A 22,743-nucleotide genomic window follows, 5' to 3' on the forward strand; every position below is an offset into this window, starting at 1 on the left:
AAAAATTTGTTGACATTTTTCACTTGCTGTTGCTAATTTTTATCCACTGTGGTCTTTTCGCTTGTTCTCATTGTCCTTGCAGGTTAAAGATATATATTTTTAATTATTTTCCTCACACTTCAGTTGTGTATCAGAAGGAAGTCAATGCGTACACCTAACCTACCATTTTAAACACAAGACTTAAAAATATATTTTTTTCTATATGTTATTGGGGTATAGGTGGTGTTTCGCCACATGCGTAAGTTCTTTAGTGGTGATTTGTGAGATTTTGGTGCATGCATCACCTGAGCAGTATACACTCACCCTATTTGTAGTCTTTTATCCCTTTCCCCTCTCCCAACCTCCCCTCCAAGTCCCCAAAGTCCATCGTATCATTGTTATGCCTTTGCATCCTCATAGCTTAGCTCCCACATATCAGTGAGAACATATAATGTGTGGTTTTTCTTTCCTGAGTTACTTCACTTAAAATAACCTCCAATCTCATCCAGGTCGCTGCAAATGCCATTAATTCATTCCTTTTTATGGCTGAGTAGTATTGCATTGTATATATATATATACCACAGTTTACTTATCCACTTGGTGATTGATGGGCATTTGGATTGGTTCCACAATTTTGCAATTGCGAATTGTGCTGCTTTAAACGTGTGTGCAAGTATCTTTTTTGTATAATGACTTCTTTTCCTCTGGGTAGATACCCAGTAGTGGGATTGCAGGATCAAATGGCAGTTCTTCTTTTAGTTCTTTAAGGAATCTCCACACTATTTTCCATAGTGGCCTTACTAGTTTACATTCCCACCAGCAGTGTAGAAGTGTTCCCTGATCACTGCATCCATGCCAACATCTACTGTTTTTTGATTTTTTGATTATGGCCATTCTTGAAGGAATAAAGTGGTATCGCATTGTGGTTTTGATTTGTACTTCCCTGATCATTAATGATGTTGAGCATTGTTTCATATGTTTGTTGGCCATTTGTATATCTTCTTTTGAGAATTGTCTATTCATGTCCTTACCCCACTTTTTGATGAGATTTTTTTTTTCTTTTCTTACTGATTTGTTCGAGTTCGTTGTAGATTTTGGATATTAGTCTTTTATCAGATATATAGATTGTGAAGATTTTCTCCCGTGGTTATCTGTTTACTCTGCTGACTGTTCCTTTTGCCGTGCAAAAGCTCTTTAGTTTAATTAAATAGCTATTTTTGTTTTTATCGCATTTGCCTTTGGGTTCTTGGTCATGAAATCTTTGCCCAAGCCAATGTCTAGAAGGTTTTCCAATATAATCTTCTAGAATTTTTATAGTTTCAGATCTTAGATTTAAGTCCTTAATCTACCTTGAGTTGATTTTTGTATACGGCGAGAGAAGAGACTCCAGATTCATTCTCCGACATATAGCTAGCCAATTATCCCAGCACCATTTGTGGAAAAACGTGTCCTTTCCCCACTTTATGTTTTTGTTTGCTTTGTTGAAGATCAATTGGCTGTAAGTATTTGGGTTCTTTTCTGGGTTCTTTATTCTGTTCCATTGGTTTATATGCCTATTTTTATACCAGTACTATGCTGTTTTATTGACTATAGACTTACAGTATAGTTTGAAATCAGGTAGTGTGATGCCCCCAGATTTGTTCTTTTTGCTTAGTCTTGCTTTGGCTGTGCAGGTTTTTTTTTTTTTTGCTTCCATATGAATTTTAGAATTGATTTTTCTAAACCTGTAAAGAATGATGATGGTATTTTGATGGAGATTGCCTTGAATTTGTAGATTGCTTTTGGCAGTACGGTTATTTTCACAATATTGATTCTACCCATCCATAAGCATAGATGTGTTACATTTGTTTGTGTCATTTATGATTTCTTTCAGCAGTGTTAAACACAAGACTTTTTTTTCCACTTGTTCTTTAACCCACAGCCCCTTGGCTTTGTTCCCAACAAACTCCTGGTGTAATTCTCCACTTCCTAATTTCCAGGTCAGTAGACTCTTTCCAGCCATCACTTTGCTTGAACTTTCTGTATATCTGGACTTGCCCACACCCACACCCCTCCTTTCTGCTCCTACCTAGTGGATGCTGTCTCCTGTGCCGGGTCTCCTGGAACCCCCTGATCACTCCCTCAGTTTCGTTTGCTGGCTTCTCTTCCTTTTCACTCTCCTTAAATGAAATTTCCTATAGCTTAATCTTTGGATCTATTTGCATTCTCATCATAATTTTAATGGTCATGTTTATGGAATGATTCACAAACATATATCAATCAGGACCCTTTGTCTCAAGTAATAGAAACCTGATTTCAGAAACAGAAACATAACTTTGCTTTGCACGCAGAAAGAAGGCTGAAGCATCCCAAGAAACGTGAATGAGAGGAAAGCCTACTATATGCTCTCTTATGTTACTTCTCTGTATTGGCCAACTACTTATACTGAAAATAATGACATAGAAGTAAAGAGAATTGTAATTCCTTACTCATCAATAAAGTGAGCAATGTTGGTAGACTGTGCACATATCGAGTAAGATGAAAACAGTCAAGTAACAGAAACCTCATTCAAATTTGGCTAAGAAACAAAGGGAGAGGTTATTAACTCATTTATGTAACTCAGGACTCAACTGAGATGCTCAAAATCTGTACTCCTTGAAGGGTTTGTTTTTGTCTGTGTCTCTCAGCTCTGCTTTTCTCCACATTGGCCTCATTCTCAGGCAGTCCCTCTCTACCTGGTAACAAGTCCAGTGCTCTATGATGTCATGGTCCTCATATCTCATCATCCCAGAGGAAAAGGGTGTCTCTTTCCCCACAGATGTAACCAGGTTCCTGTGGAGGACATGGCTTTGCTAAGCCTGCCTGCCTTCTGTGTCCTCCTCTGGGCCTGAGTGCACAGGGTGAGAGTCCACATACCCAGAACCATGGGGACTGAACAGGATTACTATAGAGCAGCAAAGAAGTGGGGCACCAAAGGAAGGGTGGGTTGTGGAAGGGATGGAAAGGGGAAGGAGATATTACATTCATTTTGACAACTTGAGGAGGTCTAGATTCAGGATATCAGGGCTGGCATCCTGGTTCTTTGGGTTTCTTGTCTTTTGTCTGTAAAATAGGAAGGTTGGAATTCTAAGGCCCTCTGTCCACTATCATCTTTCTTTAATTCTATGAATAATGGACACAAAAAGCAGAAGCTTTTGAAGGTGCCCCTGGGCATAGTCTGAGGGGCAGCAGAGCACAGTGGTTAGAAGTGTGAACTCTGGAAACAGATGTGTCATTCTGTGTGTGTCCATCATCTCAGGGTCGGCTCAGTGGGCGTAGTCTCACAGAGCCCCAGGCTCAGAGAGCCTCACACTTATTTTAATGCTCTGCTGTCACTGTCTTGAAATTCTCTACAATTTTATGTTTGAACTTAACGTTTTGCAAGTGAATTCTGACAGACATTGGAGCATGCACGTGAGTAGGGAAGATAAGCACAATATGTTAAGCTCAATAAGAATAATGAGGTATCTGCTGTTCCTTGCTACCTTATTTCCTTACAGAGTACACAACGCCTTGTGAACACAGTATTCTGGTGGACCCACAATACGTGGGAGTTCAGTGATACTTAAAGAGTAAAAGGTGAGCATGACATATTGGCATATCTGCATATCTACCACTGACTTTTCGCTTGGGCCAGAACTTGCTTTGAATGCAGAAAGAAGGCCGAGGCACTCCAAGAAACACGAATGACAGGAAAGCCTACCATATGTTCTCTTATGTTACTTCTCTGTGTTGGCCAACTACTTGTACTGAAAATGATGACATAGAAGGAAAGATAATTGTAATTCCTTACTCACCAATAAGCCCAAGGTGAGCAGTGTTGGTAGATTGTGCATATATCAAGTGAGATGAAAATAGTTGAGTTGGTTTTGTGCAGCATTTCTACCATTCTGGAGAGAATGAAATATGCACACATAAGCAATGAAATAATGAATTGTGAAATTTTGATTACTCTGTATATGAGTTACATGCTCTTCTATTTGCATTGAAAATACATTGCACAATATAAAAATGAACGGTAAAATTCATACAATGACAAAATTAAATTTTTTGTTAAAACAACATTAAATAGCAAATTAAAACATCATAACAAGTTGAGAGAGAGACTTAGAAAGAAAGGAAAAAGCTTTATATTTTCGTACCTTTAATGGCACTTCTTTCCCTGCTTTTGGAACAAAAGGCCCCACATTTTAATTTTGCACTAAGCCCCACAAATTATTTAGCCTCCCCCTGAATCAGCAATGACTTTACCTCTTGGTGATTCTGTTTCTCTATTTGTAAAGTGGGCACAACCACAGCAGTGTCTCCATTATTGGACTGTTGCAAGAATGAACAGTGCTTAGCATTCAGTAGTTGCTCAATAAACATAAGCTTTTATTATAAAAATGAGTTAGTATAAAGCATATCTTTATGATTTGAAATAGTCAATCTTTTTTTTGTTTGTTTGTTTTTGAGATGGGGCAGGGTGGGTCTCACTCCTGTTGCCCAGGCTGGAGTGCAATGGCATGATCATGGCTCACTGAAGCCTCAACCTCGGGGCTCAGGTGATTCTCCCAACTCAGCCTTCTGAGTAGCTGGGCCTACGGGCATGCACCACCATGCCTGGCTTTTTTTTTTTTTTTTTGTATTTTTAGTAGAGACAGGCTTTCGCCATGTTGCCTAGGCTGGTGGATTATTAAATCTTAAATTTCCCTCGATGGTGACTTTCTGTAAACCAAACTTGATAGCAAATTCCCCTCTTCTATACTTTTCCTATGTTGGAAAATTTTGTTGGAGTAGTTTGAATTTTTCACTGTAGTTTCATTAATAGGCTCACTTAATTTACTACTTAAATGATGCCATTGGCATTAGCAGAATACTTTATGTAGTCAGCAGCAGAACAAATAAAGTCAAGAAAAATATTTTAGGGGGAGAATATTGTGGATCAATCTTTTTTTAATTCCAAATAAAAACTGAGGTAAGGATTAAGCTATTGTTCATGCGAAAAAGCAGAAAAGGACATTTTCTACTTCTCAACAACAGATGGCGATGTAGCTAAGCAAATAGAGGACATTGTTCTCGGAGAAATTCTGTCTTCAAGTGCGAGGAAGCAAAGCTATAAACAACATATGGAAAACAATGAACATTTTAATTAGGTGTTAATAACTGAATATTGAATCCTTGTCTTCCACCTAACTCACAACAATGTTATGACAGCCAATTAATAAGTGATTGTAAAGGAAATGATTAATTATTTAGAGTAATAATTAGAATAGCTTACATGCTTGTAATCGTAAAATGGTTTTAAAAGTAGACAGATGCAAAGCAAGTTGTTATTTTGTTGTTACAAAAATATTGCGGTGCCTCTTTCGGGATGATTCCTATTATCATTCTGCATTGTCTGGATTTAATAAACAGGCACCATCATGCTTTTTTTTTCCATCAAGTTTCATTTCAGCCATGGAATAGAAAATCATGTATGTGTGGTTTTTAAAGGATTTTCTGTCATACTTATTTGAAATTACGTACATGGGAGTAAACTGAAGTTCCCCATGTGGGGGGAACTTTTTGGAAAGATATTAACCACAGAACGAACCAAAACAAAACCCTGGACCAGAAGAATAAAGTCTCCCCCTAGAGTCTCTGTCTGTACGTCTGATTCTCATATATAAAATCAAAACTAAAAAGCAAGTGTATAATCCCAAACTTCTCCTCCTCCGCCTTCTCATTCCATATTTCAAATCTCTTTGAACTGTCTCATGTCTTCAGGATATAATGAAATCCCTTGCTCTGGAAGGAAGCCACAACAGATATATTTCAAGACCTTTCCCTTTCCTTTCTGCTGGTAGCAGAGCTAATGTAGTTTACTTATTAGATGAGTCACCATGGATACTGATACACTCAAGCCAAGTCTACCCTAGTGAGGGGAATTGGAGAATTGTGGCAATTATCTCATAATTTAAATAAACAAAGCTTCCCTTGTTTTTGTTTCGGTTACCTGAATTTTTCAAGTGAATGTCTAATTTTAGTTTTGAATTATTAGAGGTTGTTCTTGCCTCAACCCTTTTATTAGCTAGCAGAGCTCTGGACTGCTTTGAGGTGAAGTGCTTTAATAATGTGCACCCAAGGCAAATGTATTCTGTGCTTTCTATTTTATTATCCCAAGCATTTCTACTTGGCATTTGAGGAAACAATGTGAATAACTCAAGTCTAGGATGAAACATTTCTGGAAGGCAGACAATATTGAGATCTGGAAATGGTTGTTTGGAGAGCCTAGATATTTCCAATCAGACAAAGACATTCATAATACCATGTCCTTCTGGACAATATGGACCCCAACACGTTTTGTGTGGACCACATGTTTCTCGGCTGGCCCCAGTCCAAGCCACAACCTGTACTGAAACTTCCAGTTGGGAGTTTACAGTTGATTCTGGCTACCTCTCTTAATCCCATCTTTCTTCTCAGACCATGTCCCAACTTTGCCAATGTGAATTCCTCCATCTTATTACCCCTCACTTAATGCGAGTGAACATTCTAGGGAGATAGAGGAGCTTTGCAAGTGTAAGGCATGGCTGTCATTTCTGGGTCCTAAAGCATCATGCTGCTACTTAATACCTATATTCAATGTCTTAATTATTCAGCACCTTTAAGCCACAATTGTTTGGCTTCAAATAGAACCTGGGTGATGGTAGTTGCTAAAGTGTGAGCTGAAAATGACTATGATCTGCATTTCTTTTCATACTGTGCATTTTTGAAGACTGAGTCTCAACTTTCAGCTTTTGCCACTTCCTGTGATATGTCTTGCTCTATGTGACTCAGCATGAAAGGCTCATCTGGCAATCCCATCTCTAATTTCTTATCATTTGCCAGCAGGAGATAGCTATGTTGCCTGTTCAGAGAAGGAGCATCTGTCTGATTGACAGCATGCTGTGGGTGGAAAGGCTAAATGTGGGTAGAAGTGGACGCTGGCAGTTGATGGACCTGGGTTTGAATCCCATTCTTTCACTTCAGTCATGTGCAATATTTCTTACCTTCCCTGAACTTTAACTTTTATTTCTGTAAAACAGGGATAATAATACATATCTGGCAGAATAGTGATTAGAAATAACTTGTGTAAAGTGCTTGGCAAAAGGTGAATGCTTAATAATGGTAACCATTGTTAAAACTGCTCTTTATGCAACAGGAGAGAAGATACTTCTATTCTTTTGCTATTATGTCTCATTCTCCTTTCTCCACCATAGCAGGACTTTACCCCTTAGTTACTTATATTCTAAAAACATACTGTGAGCCTAACCCTGTAGGGAACACAAATAACATGTGGTGCTGTGACTCTGTCTTTAATCAATTACGCTCTTATGAAGAAAAGACAAAATGGGTATGCATGAAACACAATAATAATAATATCTAATATAGATGGAGAATTTTACTCTGTGACATATTTGTGTTAATACTTTACAAATTGGATCTCATATCATCATCACAATCATCCAGTCAACAAAAGTATTGTTGTCATCCCAATTTTACAGAATAGAAAAACCTCAGAGAGGTTAGGAGTCTTGCCCAAGGTCACACAGCTAATAGTGGCAGAATCAGGACTTAAACTTGGGCCATCTGACTCTGGAACCTGAGCCCTTAACCATGCTGTTTAATTGTTCACATGGACAGTATGAAGTGATGCAAACAAAGGGCTGTCAATTTTCAGAGACTAGACAGACCGTAGAAGGGTGGAATTTACCCAGAACATTTTTTGGAGGGAGCGTACTTTCATCTGAGTCCCACAAGGTGTTCTTTAAAAGGGAATGGTTAACAGTAAAATATAACAGTCACAAGAGGGTGAATTAGAAGTTCCCCATGAAACCACATGTCCATCATTTTTCTGCTTGGCTTAATGCCAGGGCCTGAATCTTCTCAAGTAATTCATGGCTGGTTCAGGTGTCCCCAGCATCCTGTGATCTCATTTCTCTTACATCAATCATTTGGACATCATTGTTTAAGGAATCAAGGGATTTCTGTGCTGGAAGGGATGCCAGGAGTCCCGTCATGACCTCAAGGGAGAGGGTGGCAGTTGCCCAAGGTGACACAGCTGCCCCAGCTAGGAATTGGGTCTCTTGACTGCCATAGTCATTCTCTTTCTGCTTTGACACATTGGGACCCTGCCTTTGATGGCATCAACGATGGGGGTATAAGTCTTACACAAATTCTCCCAGTTCTGTTTCAAGTGGTTAGCACATAGCACTGTGCAATACTCATTTCCTCATTGGTACTTACCTTGTCTTTATCCAGGCAGTAAGAATTTCCCCAAAGACATTTTTGGTCAGTCTCATCTCCCTCATCAAAATGCTACTCTATTGTCTTGTTGAGAATCAAACACAATATGCTGGGGGCCCCTTCTCTCCTCCTGAGAAGTTGTGCTTCCCCCGAAACTGGAAGCAAAGCATGTCCACACTCAAAACCCTGAGTGTTTGATTAGATTTTCAAGTTGGCTGTACACCCTCTTCCTGCCACCCAATATGTTATGGGTTGGCTGGAGAGGCTTTTGTTTTGAACTAATGTCTTTATTTAAAACAAAAATTCAGAGCCTGGTTCGACAAATGCATAAACAGGTATCCGATTTAGAGTGACTTCGAAGAGGCAGCCTCTCGCCGGCTGTCAGTGGGTCCCTGCTGAGTTGTTTGATGCATTCACTGCATTTTATATTACTTAATGTGGCTTATGTATCTGCCAATAAATCTGAAATACAGGTCACAGAATATGTAGCTCAAGGAAATCCATAAAAGTAGGAGAGAGAGGCTTCACTAACTGCATCAGATTGCCAAAAGCTGAGGTCATTTCCTCTTGCTAAAAACATAGAGCTCCATAAATTATTTTTATCACCTCCAGAGTCAAGCAAACAGTTTTGCACAGATGCCAAAGGGGTTTCATTGCCTTTTCTCCTCGTTAAGCTGAAAACATTTTCCCAAGTCTTCTGCAAAGTGATTGTGTTTATCCTCCCTGCACCACCCCCCACAGCATTATTAACATCCTAGTTTATTGTATGTAACTCTAGGAACATAAACACAATTGCATCTGGCTAGGGTCTTCAATGAAAGTGACACAAACACCTGAGCCTAGAAGATGGTTCTGACCTTGGTTTAAATATTCCCCATGATTGGGAGTTGATATTGTTTCCTTGAAGATATTCTTAAGGAGATGTTAGGTATGCAGAGACAGTAAAAATGAGCAGCGAACATTCAGTGGAGAACTTTATAGAAAACACTACTGAATTAACTTACAGTACATTTGTTAAACATGAGCACCTCTAATAATGACATTTCATTTAACAATGCCCTTTGTCTTTTCAGTTCATCAGTTACCTATTTCAGTAATGAACTGCAGTCATACCATTCTGATTTTCTCCTAATGTAAAGGCTCAGCTCACTTCACCGCCAGTGAAGCATGATGCTATTATTCAGTTCCTGGCTTAGGAAAAAAGCTGTAGAATATATCACAATTCTAATTGGCTAACAAATATTAAGCCCTACAATTGTTAAGGGCACCCAGTGATTCTGTTTAGCTTTTGATGAGAATAAGTAAAATAAAGAAAGGGGAACGGTTTGAAGGAAAAAAAAAAAAGGTTAGCGTGTATACTTTATGAGCAGTAACCCAAGTATCCATTGAAAAAATATGAGCACACATTATATTTAATACCTCAAATGTTATCTTAATTCTTTATCAACAATTCATGCAAATAGCTTAATACCAAATATTTTAGTTAGGATTAACAATCTGTGAAACAGAAGGTGTAGCAAATGAGAGATGGAATTCGTTCTACCTGCAGCCGCACGAGGAGGCAAATGTAAGCTACTGGAAGGCTGGGTCATGCATGAGACATTTTTTTTCTGCCAAGTAAATGCAGGCAGATTTCGAAAATATTATGTCTCTCGTAGCCCCGATTTATACTTCCCATGGAAGGTAATGAAGCCTGGGTCCAAACTTATTTTTGTCCCTTTTGCAAAGCTTTCCTCGGAATGAAAGATAGGCCCCTTCCTTGTTTTCCTTTTTCCACGTGGCAGAATTCACTAAGGCATCTCCCCCCTCTCTTTTTTGAACTCACCACAACATCTCATTAGTAAAGGCAAGATTCAGCTCACCATAATCTTTCCCCAGCTGAGGCAAAGCTGCACAATTTACAATAGATCTTTGGAAAACTGCTTTTAACCGAGTGCTGCTGCATCTATAGATCTCTCTCAATTACCCACAGTAAATTTAGGCATTGTACAAGAGCAAATTTTACAGTCCATGAAGAGATGAAGTGAAATCTAGATGAAATTCATTGTGACAGATTCCCAGTTAGTGCTCTGATGTGTCTGTATTACAGAAGATAGACATTCTATTAGCATGGAAGCTCCCATAATGGACTGTGAATCATCTCAGGTAATAGAGACGCCAAGCAGAATGACTGAAAAGCACTACTGAATTCCATTAGAGCTCTTTGTTTTTAAATCAGTCATTTCTTGTGAATAACCAACTATACACTTCTTGACCCTATCTCCAAGTGATAATTGTGGACTAATATTACAATACATTAATCTGAGTTACTGTGCAATGAGCATTTCAGCTGCAGACTTATTTGGGGTCTCCTAAATGCAAAGGCCCATTCCTTTGGAAGCCAGAGCTTATATTTCAAATGCGCAATTTCAGAAAGGGCCTCTTCCATGATGCCATTTCTAGTTCTGTTTCCACATTCTGGAGTTGTTCCTTGGTCGTCCTGTTTTCAAGGATTTTGTATTGTAACTTTGTGACTTCCTACCCCTTTTCATTTAAAGATTTCCGCCTACACCAGGTCAGACATCAAGGGAAAATAATTATCACAAAAGTAAGTCTATAAAGGAAACCATTTTAAATAAGCCAAGTCAGCAAGTCTTTTCTTCCTTTTTAAAATCTCAAATATGTAGCTAATCTTTAGGAAAATAAAGAACATCACATTCTTCTGCATAAACAGCCCCACCTAATCTATCAATCAAATATGATTGATCAGACACAGTGATTACTTGGATAATTAGTACAGGGTTTAGGTTTATGCAGTACTCTGAAGCCTTTGGGATGTCTGCATAATTACCATTTGTACAGTAGATCGAGTTATAGGAATTCTGCTAGTCGATTATAAACATGAAGCACTTAGAATAGACAACTCGAACTAGCACAAGTTTCTTAATTCATTGCATTTGATACAAATGCAATAGCTTGTCATGAGGCAAAGCTTTATTTGGCCAAAAGCTCTGAAGTTAGCACGTATACATTTAAAAAACAACCTATCTCTTCTTGTATCTAGTGTCTTCCACCTGATTTGCAAGGCAGGAGAGAGGTAATTTCACAAGGGGACTGTGGCATCCAAAGCACAGCAACTTGAGTTGAGTCACTTCAATATTCTCCCACAAATTCCCTGGGACAACTTTAAAAAGAGTCGACTTTACATCTTCTGTCTACAATCATCTATTTTCACATCAAGATGAACAACATTATCCTCATCCGTGGGAGGATCTGAGACTAGCACCTCGACACGAGGCTTTCTACTTAATGTTGTAATGACAGGTGTAAGATTAACTTTGTTAGGTGTCTAGCCACTCATGCAAACTAAATTAAATTAATGGAACAAATTTCTCTCATAATTAAGATAAAAATTCATGTCAGCTGTAACCTTGCTGTACACTAATTATATACAAATGATTTATCGTCTGCTTCGCCCAGAATATTAATCCTTACCTCATTGATAACTGCAGCCAGTGTTAAGAGATGAGAGTTGATTAACTATGACAGATTGGGCAACCACAGCCCTCAGTGCCGGCGCTACCAGTGAAACCAATAACACTCAAGTAGCTCTCTGTGTTTAAAATGCATTCCCATGGAAACAGATGCATGCTTAATGAAGGATACTGAGATTATTTTCAATAATGACTGATATTGGAACAGTGGGCAGAGCTGATCAATAACAATTAACCACTTAGTCTGCTAAAGACATGGTTAGAGAAAGCAGGTTATTTACACATTAGCAGAACCTTACTCGAAGCCGAGTGCTCCATAATGTCTCTATGCTGCACCGTTTCTCTTTTTCCCTGCCTGGGAGGGGCTCCATGGTGGAGAGATGGTATTGTGCCAAGCGCCCTCCTGTCGCCTCTTAGCGCCTTCTTATGAAATGAGTGATTGATGTTGCCAGCGGTTCTTTGGATGCTCTCAAGATAGCTGCCAAATGTATCAAGGAAAGTCCAAAAGCAACTGTGACCATGAAACTAATATTGCTTTGTATGGATTTGGTTTGGTGGAAAACTTTACTGCCAAGGCGTAACTCAATTGTACAGAAATTTCTTTTGATCTTTCATTGTATGCTCTTTTATTTAATTTTGAAGAATCCAAGACGAGTCGTGCAGATATTTAAGGAAATCTTTTGCTTTGGACTCCTGTCATACTGTCTGGAAAGGGCTTTACTAACATAAATTTAATAATAGATATGGCTTTCAAAGCTATTTGGAAATTTGCACTTTTATTTTGTATTAATTTGAATCACCCCAGGAGTCAAGATCTTGCAATGCTAATTACTAATATAGACTCCCAGAATCCCTACCCTGACAGTCAGCTTGGAGAAATCCCAACTCCCTGGGCCAAAAAGTGTTAATAAAAAGTGATTAGCTACTTAGGCCAAGGCATATTATAATAATGCATTATATTTCCCTTGAATGGATGATGTGCATTCTCATTTCTCTGAATGAAGAAAATGGTTGAGGGAGATGAAAATTCAGTCACTTTGACTGATATTATTACTGAAAGAATCAAGCTTTTAAAACAAATAGGAGAATGCTGCTTTCTCTGCACTTCTTAGATTTAAGACTCTAATCTGAAAATGCAAATAAACAGAAATATACTCTTTCTATTTACCAGTCTAGCTCATCTGTTTGTTCTATTTTGCAGACCTACGTGTGAACTAATGCAAGCAGCTAATGCCGAGCCTAACATGCTCCATATGTGTTAGAAGTTTTAAGGTGAAGAAAAGAACTGGCCATTTTCCTTCCTTTAGCCCTGTGAGACAGACATTCTCCACTTAAAATATCAGCCACAGGGCATCCGTGGCTGGGACTCCACACAGATGCTAATGAATTTGGAACAACATTTAAGTGGCTGAACAAAAATGGATCCTAAACACCCCAAATCGAGCGCAACAAACAAGAAATAGGCTGACACATTTCTATCAGGAAGGCAACTAGAATGTCAAACTCTTGAATGATATTGGGTGATTTCAGCTGTTTTATCATCTCAGTAAATAAATCTAGAGATGACAAACAACCATAAATACCTGTAACAAATGTTCCATAAAAACCAAATCTTAAATATATTCCACACATCCCTCTCCAATTACCGTCCTCCACCCCTGCCCCCAACAAAAAATGACTAACCTTTTGCCAAACCTCTAGGTAGAAATAGAATTACATTTAACACAAAGGTAGTAATAATAATACTATATTTTCTACCTACAGAAACTAGAGTATTAGAAGAAAACAAAATGACATTCTCAGGATACAGGCTCACTAGTTGTTCTTATTGGGGGTATCTGTTTACTACCTTTCTGAAAACACCATGATCTTCCCCCAGTGCTGAGGACTTGAATCCTTACTACAGCTAGAACAGTTACACTCCTCCACCCTGGCTGGAAATGCAGTAGAGGCAATTACCCTTTCCCTACCATCTGAACAACACAATTATTGGGAAGATAATAAGATTATCCAGGCTTTTGCTTCTTAAAATTATACTGAGGAACACAAACTGAATACTGTTTCTTATGCATTCATCTTAAAAACAAATAAGGGAAGTAAAAATGTGCCTCTAAGCTAATGAGGACCGTGAGACAGAGCCATAGATACATTTTCTCACTTGCCTAATGAGCAAAGTGACAGACAGTGAAACAGTTCACACTTGAGTAATTCTCTAGTCATCAGCAACTGCAGAGGGGCCCCTCCTGCTAGGGTTGTGGAGGGGGGTGGTTGGGAGATGTAATAAATAGACCCTGGCTCTGCTGGCCAGAATAAGTTATCACAAAGAGAGAGGTCTTAGGGTACACTCCCCAAGGAAATTTAACCAGAAAAAAGAGCCCATTGAAGGCATCTCCAGCCTTACATTCAATTAGAATTAAATTAAAACAATGGAAAAAAGAAATCACCTGCTCCTCATCAGGCCAGCTGCCTGGAGGGGGTGGGGTAGCTAGGAATCTGGAAGGCAATGACCCCTCCCCACTGGGATCTATACACTGTTTTTAAACGGCGCTGTCTTCTCTAGACCTCGCTGTCATGGAAGCATCCTTTCCAGGGAAAGTGGGGAAAGTGGGCAAAGGTTAAAGGCAGTCAAGGTGGTGAAGAAGGGGTGTGTGTGTGTGTGTGCACAAGCACACATGCGTGCAAGAGATAGGTAGAAAGCATCTTTTTATTGACTACTTTCATGGGCCTATGCGAGTGTGCATAGGGGAAGCAAATCTTGCAAATCCACCATGTTTCTGGTTTGATCGTTAGAAGGAAGGGAACTGAAACTTGTTCCTCGACAACTATGCACCAGGCCCTGTTTGTCCTTATATGCAACCTCCTGCTGACACTGGGAGTGGGCTCTGTGCTAGTTTAGCCACTTTAAAGGGGAATGAATTGAGGTCTCAGTCTGCTAAGCTATTTGCTGAAGCTCACATGGCCAGTAAATGGAAGCAGAGATCCAAATTTCAGTTTGCTTGGCTCCAAAGCCCAAAGCCTATGCTCTTTCCACTCAAAATCTCCCAGTATCCCTCACCAGGAGGCTGATAAAGGAAAAGTGCCGAGTGAGACGTTGGCCAGAGAAATGGGAGCTGAGCTCAAAACATGATGTCTCTTGTCCATTATCACTAGTTTATCCCTGGGCCTTAGCAGGTTGGTGCGATTCAGGACCGAAGCTCAACACCGGGGTTCCCAGGATGCCAAATATACAACATCTGCAATCTTCAGCCATTTGTTTTGATATCACTTAATATCACACGTACATATGGTTTAAAACCTGTTCAAAATATTTAGCACACTCTGTGTCTTTTTATCTTTAGTGCTTTAATTGCCACAGTATCTTCAAAATTAGTGGGCCGATTCCAGCACTTAGAAGAGAAGCCTGTTTAATGCGTGCCAGTGCTCCGTCTTCTAGAGGTTTTTTACTTTATTCAAATTACTAATCATTTAGAGCATCACTAAAAGCCTTTTTCCCTTGCTCCCTATGCATGCTTAACCTAATTAACTATAAATGAGGAAAATGCTATCCACATTAAAAGGAAACGTTAACCTATAAATTATCCCACTATTTCTGGTGAGGCTAAGGCTTCCTTTAGAAAGCTCAACTGTGGGGCAGAATTTCAGTTTATGTGCATCCTCTGCCCTCCCTCACTAGAATGGGCTGCAGAATCTCCCATTTCTGGTGGACTCCTTTGTCTGTATTTCTATTTTCTCAAATTGACTCCCTTTGTGTTTGCTTACATACTCTCAAGAAACTAGAATAATCTATAAAATGTCCCCCGGGAGCCCACGGAGGTGGAAATCTATCAAGTGACAATCTAGATTTGTCCCTCAGTGCAGAAAATTCCTATCCTCATTCACTTCTCCCAGACAGATCCAGCCATAGGAAGCCAACAGTGTCTTGAGAGCCTCAGATCGTAGATCCCAAAATATTCTCCCTCTAGCTGACCACATCTGACCCAGCCTTGTGATGGCTTCCTTCTGAGCCACTCCACTGGGGGGTTGACACAAATAGGGCAACTCTCTTGAAAATTCTTTTTAGAAAGAATACCCATTAACACAATAATCTGAAAGACCAAATTAATTTGTCAAATTATCCAAATTTGACCTTTGAGAGCTGAGGGCAGGCCTTTGTCAGAACAGAGTATGGAACAAGAAATTGGTTATGGAGCCGGATGAGAGGCTGAGAATGTGGATCATCCTCCGAAAACGCTGTCCAGGGAAGACCTGGAGTGAATTATGGGCCAAGGGTGGAGGACAAGTTACGGGAACAGAGAGGCGAAGACAAGGGCAGCAGTGCCCACAACAGGAATTCCTACTCTTCAACTTTGCTCACAGTGGTCCCTACTTTTAATATATGTAATGTATTAAGACAGACAATTCTGAGGTTATAGTAACAAGGGAAATGCAACTGGCACAGAAAACTCCTGATTCTTTTTTTCATGACCCCCTTGTCGTGCTAACCTTTGTTCTGTGCCAAGTTCATGACAAACCCCAGTTCATTCCTGCAGCTATGGGGGAAACGCTAATCTTTGAAGGTATTGGAAGGCTTCTGCCCTGCAGTCTTGTTGTGGGTTTATGCCTCCAATTCCTACCCTGGGCTCCGTGAGATGGGGCGTAGTAGAGGCTGTGATCAGGCCACTGGGGAATACCCGAGTCCAAGCAGGCTTGACATCCACATGTGCAGTCAATTCTTGATTATCCACACCAATGGTCTGTGACCCAGGCCCAGGTAATCCCAAATAATTGACAATCCAAAAGGAATTTTCTCTTTGGTTTTGGAATATGCTCTGCTTTTTCCAGCTGCAGATCCTCTCTCCCACTTACACTTTCCTTGTCAGATATTAAGAATCATTTATGTTCCTTAAGTTGGGCACTTGGTCTGAGCAATTGCTTGAAGTCAGCTTCATATTGAAAATTTGCCTACTCCATAGACAAATGATTCCCTTGCAGGCAGTTGAATTTGACAGTATCATATATTGCATAAAGAATCATCTGTCCAGGCTAGTGTTGTTAATTCATTCATTCACCCGTTCAACACACATGCATTGAGCTCCTACTGTGTTCTAGGACTGCACGATAAATTAGAGCTATGGAGATGAAAGATGGAGCTCCAGCTCTCAAGGGATGTACCTTCTAGTGGGGCTTAATGGAATATAGTATTTTCCTCCAGACCTGCATAGACCCACTGCATATTCACTTATTCCTATTTTCAGCTCCTCAACTAACTCCTTTTGTGTCAGGAGTTTCAATATTTTTGGGAAAGTGCTGTAGATGATTGCTGGGTTGGGCAGTGTTTCCCAGAGATGGAAAGAACCCAGGCCACTTTCATTTTTGAGGGTCCAGATATATTAAAAATAGAAGAGATGCCAAAACATGGGTGCAAATGTGTGGTAGATTTTAAATGTTTACACTTAATAAATTAATATTTTGATACTCCAAAATTACAGTGATCATATAACTGCCTTTGGAGAAAATGTCGAAAGTCTAAATTCCAAGCCCTTTATGAATGTGAGATCTGGCTCCTCTCTTTCCCATTCCCCACTCATGCTCAACCCCTGCCAAGAAAAGCCCTGACTGTGGGGAAGGAGGTCTAAATGGGACTAAATGGGGAGCCATTTTAATGCTCAAAGGAACCTCTACAGACATGAAGCACAGTTGGTCCATGGCTCTGTGCCTTGTGGTCACAGGGAATAGTTCTCAGCAAGGCAGACACATCTTAAGCTCTTTGACTCAAGAGGCATCAAATCAATTTGTTTCTACAAAGTTCTCCCATTCCCATAGCATCAAAATGACCCTAACGGAGTGCCTGGCTAAGAGCTACCACTCTGTTAAGCCCACCCCTTCTGAGTATCACCATCTTCTTCATTGCCATCTCCACACACACCAGTATTTATCCTTAGCCCTCTTATTGAAAAGTCCATGGAAGATAAGGAACTTCTGACAATGTAAAAATTGGAGTAAAGGCTCAGAGGTTGCTAATCATCTTATATTTTTATGTTTCTGAACATAAAACAATAAAGAGAGCATACGAAATAAATTTCTGGTGATATTTCACCCACTTGGTTATGACAGGTGCCGTATAATTGTTTTTATCTTAATATCCATTGCTTATTAGGAACTTAGCAGGAATTCTCTCCCAGAGAAGATCAGTGTAATGTTTGTAAACTTTTTTTTTCAGATAATAGGAATAGGAGGAGGCCTTTTCTCTCCGTCTCTTTCCTCTTCCTAAATGTTCAGTGTTTGTTCGTGTTTGAACTCAGAAGTATTAACTCCCACAACCAAGACCCTGAGTCCCCTGTGGTCTAGAAACACAGACTAGTTAAGGCGTGTAAGTTGGAAAAGGCCTTGGGATGCTTTCATGGCTAATTTGGTGTATTTGAAACATCTGTCTAGGAGCCAGGATTATAGCTTCAGCTCTGCCTGTGGCCCTATTAATACACAGCTTGGCCCTTTGCTTCCTGGAAGAATCAGGCATCTTGTTCTTTTTTCAACTTCCTTCAGAGTGTCTCATGCTTCATTGCAAAATATCTACTTCTCCTTTGCCTTATACTTTAGTCTTTATTTCTGCTTCCAATGCCTAATTTCTTTATTTTTCTAGTTATTTCAAACAAGAGTGATTCACAAGTCATGCAGACTAGAATTGAAATGCTTATGCTTGCTAAAAGGGCATTCAGAAGTCAATCCTTTAATACACACATTTCTCACAGGAGAACTTGTGGTTTAGAGGCATTCTCTTGTTCCGTGTGTGTGTGTGTGTGTGTGTGTGTGTGTATGTGTTTTGTGTATGTGTGTGTGTGTTTGTGTGTCTGTGTGTGGGTAAAGGTTTGTAGGTCGAATAGTCAGAACAGGAGGTTGGAAGCCGCAAAAAGAACAAAAGGAATGGACTTGTGGTTATGAAGAAGCAGGTGAAAGGAGAAGGCCTCATTAGTCCCTATAGTGGGGAGAGATGAAGTTAGTGCAAACTTTTGTGAAGTCAGACTCATTTTACACAGAATGTGATGATTTGCCGTCCATTGAGAGAAAAACTCATGGTTTAAATGAAAGCTAACATTTAGCAAGCATTTATTGTGGCAGGCACTGCATAAGTGCTTTACATAAATGCATCTCACTCAATCTTTCTCAACATCTCTATGAATGGAACCTGTAAAAATCCCTATTTTACAAAGCCGCGAAGTAGAGAGGTTAAGAATTGACCTTGGGTCTGTATGACTCTAGAGTCTGAGGGCTTGACCATCACCATGACACAAAACATATGCTTAGGAGCTACTCTCAGAGCAGAGGTCATCCCTGTCTTTGTATTGACTGGGAGAGGGAAATCAGGACTAGTGCTGTGGTCTGTTCCACGTCCATACTGCTGGGTAACAGACTGCTATAAAACTTACCACTTTATAGTATCTCACAATTGTGTGGCTCAGAAATTTATGCAGGGCTCAGCTGGCAATTCTACTACTTCTAGTAGCTTTGATGTAGGTCACTCACTGGTATTCAGCAGGTGGGTGGGCTGGTCTAGAGGCTCCAAGACAGCTTCAGCTGCATATCTGCTGCCTGGCAGGCACAGGTGAACTGTTGGGTTCATTTGAGACTGTGATCACTGTATGGTGGTCTCAGGCTTTTTGAACGTCTTATATGGCTGCTCAGGATCCCAGAGAGAGTATTCCAAGATTCAGAAACGAGAAGCTTGAGTCCTGGGCCCAGAGCTGGCACAGCCTCACTTCTGTAGTATTCTCAAGCTTACTGAAAGGAGAGTCACTCCCCGCTGACCCTACTCCCGTGCTTTCCACATGTTCCCCACCCTCAGGCTCCTGCCCCCACCAGCCCTCTGACACTGCCCTCCTTGAGGTCACCAAGGATCGCTTCATCACCAGACTCAAATATCATTTTGTTCCTGTCCGTATCTTACACAATTTCTCGGCAACAGCTGATTTTACCAATCATTTCTTTCTTGCAACTCTGCTTTCTTGGCCGTTCACACTACCTTCTCCTCCTCTGCTTTGTCTTCCCCCAGGGAGATTTGGCAATGTCCAGAGACATTTTTAGTCATCACAACTGGGGTGCTACTGACATCTAGTGGGTAAAGGTCAGTGTTGTTATTAAATATCCTATAAGGTACCGGATGGCCCCCACAACAAAAAAATTATCCAGTCCTAAATGCCAGTAGTGCTGAGGTTGAGAAATCCTGCTGTGCTTTTAAAAAGAGGGTGCTGGAGACAGGATGAATATTGGCACAAAGGAAACTCACTAATGGCAGAGTTTCTGGCCTCCTTGGGGAGTTATCTCTGAAAAGGGACTCCTTTCTGGTAAACAACACGGTGTAATGGAAGGGGAAGGGCTTTGTAGTCCATAGATCTAGGTTTAAATCCTAACTTTCCTACAGTGGAGGTCATAATTTCTATTTTGTGGAGTTGTCTTTTTTTTTTTTTTTTTTTTTTGAGACGGAGTCTCGCTCTGTTGCCCAGGCTGGAGTGCAGTGGCGCAATCTCAGCTCACTGCAAGCTCCGCCTCCCGGATTCACGCCATTCTCCTGCCTCAGCCTCTCCGAGTAGCTGGGACTACAGGCGCCCACCACCACGCCCGGCTAATTTTTTGTATTTTTAGTAGAGACGGGGTTTCACCGTGGTCTCGATCTCCTGACCTCGTGATCCTCCCGCCTCGGCCTCCCAAAGTGCTGGGATTACAAGCGTGAGCCACCGTGCCCGGCCTTGTGGAGTTGTCTTGATGAACAAATCAGATAACCTATATAAAGTATACCGTAAGTTCATAAATGGGAGCCCTCGCCCTTAAATCACATGATATAGCAGATGTCATGATATAGCAGATGTCATGATATAGCAGATGTCATGATATAGCAAGAGGTGGCTGGCACATAATAAGAGTTGAATAAATATTTGCAGGATGAAATATGAATAAACTCATTGCCTTACTCCTTTAAGAGGTTGGTTGCCATGAGAGCTCTCTAGCTAGAAATGATTTATTTTTTCTGTCCTTTTTGGACCTAAGGTTTAGAGATAAGTTTCACAACTCTGCATCATAGTCTGGCCCCATCAGTATAATAGCTAGTGAGGTTTTATGAGGCTAGGCCATTGGCTTGGCATGCAATCCTCTAATTAGAGGGCATGTGACTGCCCATAATATAAAACAGGAAATATGGATAGCTTTATTCTCTTGTGGACACAGTAAAATTGGCAGAGAAGAATAATAAATTCAGAGACCTATGTGGTATCTCTTGTCCTCAGTATTGATACTAATTGTGAAAAGCAAAGTTTTTATATTTGGGTATCGAGAGTGGTCTCTTCCCCTTTACCTTTTTGGTGTCTATGAACAACGCATCAACCTAACTTTCTGCTGAGATTCAAAGACAGAATTACCATGGAGACTACCTCCTTGGGATTTTATATAGCACAAAATCATTGACATTAACATCTCCCTATATCTCCTTGTCTTGTTCTGATTCACTTCCATATTGTAATCAAGGTAAGCTTTTGGAAACACACACTTTATCATGATACAATCCCCTACTCCCTATTAAATACATTTCAAAACATGTCATACAAGCCCCCATGTGGTCAGGCCTTTCCATCCTTTGCTTCAGACTTCAACTCACCTCCCTACATCAAAGCCCCTTCACAGAGCTGTGTCTCTCTCCTTCATGGTCCTTGGCAAAGCTATACAATGGTTCATTTGTTAGTGTCCTTCTTTGATTAGCATCAGTCTCTCTCTCATAAACTCTTTGCTCCATGACAGCTGGGATTGTGTATCTTTTAGCTTTCATAGTATCCCCAGAGCCTGGCACATCCCCTGAGCCTGGCTCAGTCAAGGCTTCCTAAATAAATGAATATTTAACCAGAATAGATGATACCATTAGTAAACATTACTTTCCTACTTCAGCCTAGGACCTAACCAAAACCCACTTTTCTTTCTTCCAACTTTTATTTTAGGTTTGGGGGCTACATGGTGCAGGTTTGTTACATGAGTAAATTGCATGCCACTGGGGTTTGGTCTACAAATGATTTCATCACCCAGGTAGTGAACATAGTACCTTATAGGTTGTTTTTCCTTCCTCACCCTCCTCCCACTCTTCACCCTCAAGTAAACCCCTATGTCTATTGTAGTTCCCCTCTTTGGGTCCATGTACATTTAATGTTAAAGTCTACTTTTGTCTAAATATGTGACTACCACTTCTACACCAAGGAAGGTTGAGATATAAATAGTACAAGTTTATTGATGATGATTATAATGATGATGATGGTAATATCTACATAATACTAATATACAATTAAATAATAAAATAATTATATAAAACAGTTAAATCTTCATTAATATTTGTTGAGTGCTTGCCCTATGCCAGATACTATACTAGGCAATGGGGATAAGCTCTTGAGCAAAATCAGACATGGTATTTTTCATGCATTATCTTATTTAATAGGTCTATTAATTAGGCACAATTATTTTCCCATTTTATAGATGAGAAATTGTGACATTGGAAGCTTAACTAAATTGCTCATGATCATACACCCCATAAACTGGTGTGATATAGCAGTTATTTGAACCCAGGAGTGACTCCAAAAGTTATTAACCATTACATTGTATAATTTCAGAAGAAAAGAGATTAAGTTAGGCCTGAAAGGTAACATCTGTCGGCAAGTGCAGCAGATACTAATAGATGCTCCAGTATCCTCAATGGACTGGGCATTACTACACACCAGACACTGTTTAAGGTGTGGAATATACGTTTTCTCTAATCTTCACAGCGATTCTAGTGGTAGGTATTATTATCCTCATTTTATAGGTGAGTCAACAAAGGCTCAGGTAGGAGAAAGAGGCAGGGAACAGGGCAAAGTCAGGTGAGATGCTTGAAAACTTCCCAGCTCTTGAAGTCTTTACAGTATAACTTTTGAATTATACTTTAAAGACAGGAAAACTTTCTGAATTCAGACTCAATAAACCCAGAATTTGTAATATTGAGACACTGAATCATAGACTTTTACAACTGAAAAAGACCTGAGAG

General features: G+C 40.0%; 1 long non-coding RNA gene across 1 annotated transcript; it reads left to right on the plus strand.

The window, feature by feature from the left end:
* Positions 1 to 2,781: 2,781 nt before the first annotated feature.
* On the plus strand, positions 2,782 to 13,199 carry LOC131382444 (uncharacterized). The gene is made up of 3 exons (XR_009211944.1): positions 2,782 to 2,858; positions 3,498 to 3,576; positions 12,919 to 13,199. It is a non-coding gene; the product is annotated as an uncharacterized LOC131382444 (long non-coding RNA).
* The last annotated feature ends 9,544 nt before the right edge of the window (positions 13,200 to 22,743 follow it).

The sequence above is a fragment of the Hylobates moloch genome, unplaced genomic scaffold (genome assembly GCF_009828535.3).
Source record: "Hylobates moloch isolate HMO894 unplaced genomic scaffold, HMol_V3 SCAFFOLD_24, whole genome shotgun sequence".
In the NCBI taxonomy this organism is placed as follows: domain Eukaryota; kingdom Metazoa; phylum Chordata; class Mammalia; order Primates; family Hylobatidae; genus Hylobates; species Hylobates moloch.